Raw genomic sequence first — 4565 nt, 5'->3', positions numbered from 1 at the left:
GCAGGACGCCGGCTCCGCGGGCGCGCCGTTGGGGGAGGGAAACCGCTGAGCGCCGCGCAGCGCGCCTGCGCCGCCCCGCCCCCAACGGTAACCCCACCCCCGCCGGCCACGCCCCGTTACCCGCCCAGCCGGGCCCAACCGCCCGCCGCCCGGCCCCGCCCCCCGCTCCGGTTCCGGCCCCGCCCGCGCCCGCGCCTCGTGCGTTGAGGGCCCGCCCCCGCCTCCCGGCCACGCCGACACTGGCCACGCCCCGTTTCCCAGACCCCGCCCCCACCGCTTGGCCACGGCAGCCACAGGCGGCCGTGCCCCACCTCCAGGCCACGCCCCATAAAGGCCACGCCCCATTCCCCAAGCTTTTCTTTTCTATGGCCCCAGGCCACGCTCAGGCGCCGGCCCTGCTCCCCACGGCCTGGCCACGCCCCATTTCCCAACCACTCCCCGCTTCCAGGGCACGCCTATCTCCAGGCCACGCCCCCACCCCGGCCCTCATCTCGGCCTTGCTTCCCACAGCCTGGCCACGCCCCGTGTCCCAACCACTCCCCGCTACCAGGCCACGCCTATTTCCAGGCTACGCCCCCACCGCACCTTGCTCCCGGCGGGCTGGCCACGCCCTGTTTCCCCACCACGCCTCGCTTCCAGGCCACCTCCCTGGCACCCGACCTCCCCACCTGCGCCTGCAGGCCACACCCCCACCCTGTCCATGCTCCCCACAGCCAGGCCACGCCCAGTTTCCCGACCACTCCCTGCGGCCAGACCACGCCTCTGCTCCGCGGCCACGCCCATTTCCCCCGACCATGCCCCCCACAGCCTGGCCACGCCCTGTTTCCCAGCCACGCCTCCACCTCGCCGAAGTCCCCAGATTGGCCACGCCCAGTTTCCCGACCGCTCCCTGCAGCCAGGCCAAGCCTCTGCTTCCCGGCCACGCCTATTTCCCCGACCATGCCCCCCACAGCCTGGCCACGCCCTGTTTCCCAGCCACGCCTCCACCTCGCCGAAGTCCCCAGATTGGCCACGCCCAGTTTCCCGACCGCTCCCTGCAGCCAGGCCAAGCCTCTGCTTCCCGGCCACGCCCATTTCCCCGACCATGCTCTCCACAGCCTGGCCACGCCCTGTTTCCCCGACCACGCCTCCACCTCGCCGAAGTCCCCAGATAGGCCACGCCCATTTCCCCGACCATGCCCTCCACAGTCTGGCCACGCCCTATTTCCCAGCCACGCCTCCACCTCGCCGAAGTCCCCAGATTGGCCACGCCCAGTTTCCCGACCGCTCCCTGCAGCCAGGCCAAGCCTCTGCTTCCCGGCCACGCCCATTTCCCCGACCATGCTCTCCACAGCCTGGCCACGCCCTGTTTCCCCGACCACGCCTCCACCTCGCCGAAGTCCCCAGATAGGCCACGCCCATTTCCCCGACCATGCCCCCCACAGCCTGGCCACGCCCTGTTTCCCAGCCACGCCTCCACCTCGCCGAAGTCCCCAGATTGGCCACGCCCAGTTTCCCGACCGCTCCCTGCAGCCAGGCCAAGCCTCTGCTTCCCGGCCACGCCCATTTCCCCGACCATGCTCTCCACAGCCTGGCCACGCCCTGTTTCCCCGACCACGCCTCCACCTCGCCGAAGTCCCCAGATAGGCCACGCCCATTTCCCCGACCATGCCCTCCACAGTCTGGCCACGCCCTATTTCCCAACCACGCCTCCACCTCGCCGAAGTCCCCAGATTGGCCACGCCCAGTTTCCCGACCGCTCCCTGCAGCCAGGCCAAGCCTCTGCTTCCCGGCCACGCCCATTTCCCCGACCATGCTCTCCACAGCCTGGCCACGCCCTGTTTCCCCGACCACGCCTCCACCTCGCCGAAGTCCCCAGATAGGCCACGCCCATTTCCCCGACCATGCTCTCCACAGCCTGGCCACGCCCTGTTTCCCCGACCACGCCTCCACCTCGCCGAAGTCCCCAGATTGGCCACGCCCAGTTTCCCGACCGCTCCCTGCAGCCAGGCCAAGCCTCTGCTTCCCGGCCACGCCCATTTCCCCGACCATGCCCTCCACAGCCTGGCCACGCCCTGTTTCCCAACCACGCCTCCACCTCGCCGAAGTCCCCAGATTGGCCACGCCCAGTTTCCCGACCGCTCCCTGCAGCCAGGCCAAGCCTCTGCTTCCCGGCCACGCCCATTTCCCCGACCATGCCCTCCACAGCCTGGCCACGCCCTGTTTCCCAACCACGCCTCCACCTCGCCGAAGTCCCCAGATTGGCCACGCCCAGTTTCCCGACCGCTCCCTGCAGCCAGGCCAAGCCTCTGCTTCCCGGCCACGCCTATTTCCCGGCCACGCCCCAGAGGTCCGGCTCCGCCCCTTTGCCGCAGGTGCCCGCCGCGCGCGTGCGCGGTGGAGGCCCGGGCGGCCCGGGGGCGCGGTGTCTGCGGGTTGAGACGCTGCGGCCGTCCCCCATCCCCCGCGCCTGTCCCGAGTCGGGACGCGGCAGCCCGTGGCTGGCACCGTCGCCGCAGCAGGCCGCGTCCGCGGCGTCTCGGACGCGTGGCCGGTCGCCTCTCTGCAGCCGGAGGCCGCGCTGTGCGTGCGGCTTCGCGGCCTGCCCGTCCTGCGTCCCGTCCCGGGTGGAGAGGCGGCGGCTGCCCGGCAAAGGGCGTCAGATTTAAGAGCACGTGCTCCACGCCCGACGTAGACAGTTATTCCAGACGACTCTGAAGGTCACGGGTGCAGTCACCCGGGTGCCGTCACCTGCGTGGGACACCGGCCGACCGAGTGCCCCGCGAAGCACCGCCTGCGCAGAGGACTGCTCTGCGTCCTGCTTTCGGTGGGCTGCGTGGATTTACACCTGCGACCAAATGCGGAACCGGACACGTTGTGCCCACGTTTGCTCCCAGTGTCGGTATTGCACTATAGTTTTATAAAATGCATCCATCCTACGAAACTGGGTGAGGTACATGGGGCCTATTTTTATGATTTTTGCAACTTCCTGTGAATCTATAGTTATTTCAAAACTTCAAAAGTTAAAAAAAAAAACTTCAAAAGTTTAAATTCAATTGTATTTTTATAAAATAATCAGAAATTTGATTTTTAATGGATGCTATTTGCCCTGGTATAAAAAATATGGAATATTTAGGGATAAATTTGACAGAAGATGTGAAAGACCTGTACACTGAAAACTACGAAATATTGAGAGAAATTGAGAAACATGTATAAATGTAGAGATATACCATGTTCATGGATTGGAAGGTTTGACAGTGGTAAGATGTCTGTCCTTCCCAAAAATGATGTATCCAGTTTTAATAACAATCCAGCAATGTCTTAGTGCATTTGGGATGCTATAACAAAATATCTAAGATTGGATAATTTATCAACAACAGAAATTCATTGCTCACAGTTCTGGGGGCTGGGAATTCCACGGTCAAGGTGCCAGCATCTTTGGTGTCTGGCGAGGACCTGTTCCTCATAGGTGCTGCCTTCTTGCTGCCTCCTCACATAGCAGAGAGAGAAAACAGGCTCCCACAAGCTTTTTGTAAGGACACTAATCCATTCACAAGGGTGGAACCCCCATTCCCTAAGAGCCTCCCAAAAGGCCCCTGCTAATGCCACGACAATAGGGATTAGATTTCGACGTGAACTTTGGAGGGACACAGATGTTCAACTGTAGCAAGCAGGCTTTAAACAAAAACTTCTTGGAAGGTCGGGCAGGGCAGGACCAGCAGCCAGGGCTGCAGCAGCTCTGCCTCACTGCGCTTCTCACTGCAGCTTTTTGGGCTCCTTGGCCGCTGGCTTTTCAGTTCCGTGATGTGGGGCCAGCTTCTCCTGCAAGACCCACAGCACACCATTGAGGTCGGAGGTGGAGAGAACTGACACGGGTGCGGCACCACTTGGGTTCCAGCTGGTCCTTGCTTGGCCGCACCGCACACCCACCGTCTGTCCCTGCCGCCACCCCGAAGACTTCACGCTTCAGCATACCACTTGATGACAGCAGCCAAGCAGAGACCCTCAGTCAGCTCCCAGAACTGCACAAGGCCAAATCCTGTAGGAAATAAATACATCTGTGTCCATACCTGAAGTGTCCTGGTGGGTCTGGTTCTCTGTTGCATGCTCACGGATCGGAATCCAACACTGGAAATGTGTTCCAGAGCGATAGAACTGTAAGGAGGACCGCTCTAGAGTGGTTCTGGGTTGCCTGGAGTTGGATCTTTGATCTGATTAGATTTCACAGCAACAATGACCCTGTTTCCCCTGGCAAAGAGGCACTGGTGACCCACACATCTGTCATTGTAGGAAACTGTGATCCAGTGTCTATAGAAAGCTAGACTTTGGGTGACCAAGTACTTGCCATCTTAAAATAGTTTAGTAAAAATAGGCCGGGCGCCATGGCTCACACCTGTAATTCTAGCACTCTGGGAGGCCGAGGCGGGAGGATTGCTCTAGGTCAGGAGTTCGAAACCAGCCTGAGCAAGAGCGAGACCCCCGTCTCTACTATAAATAGAAAGAAATTAATTAGCCAACTAATATATATAGAAAAAATTAGCCGGGCATGGTGGCGCATGTCTGTAGTCCCAACTACTGGGGAGGCT

Source organism: Microcebus murinus, chromosome 16 (genome assembly GCF_040939455.1).
Source record: "Microcebus murinus isolate Inina chromosome 16, M.murinus_Inina_mat1.0, whole genome shotgun sequence".
Classification (NCBI taxonomy): domain Eukaryota; kingdom Metazoa; phylum Chordata; class Mammalia; order Primates; family Cheirogaleidae; genus Microcebus; species Microcebus murinus.
This window is presented reverse-complemented; position numbering follows the sequence as displayed.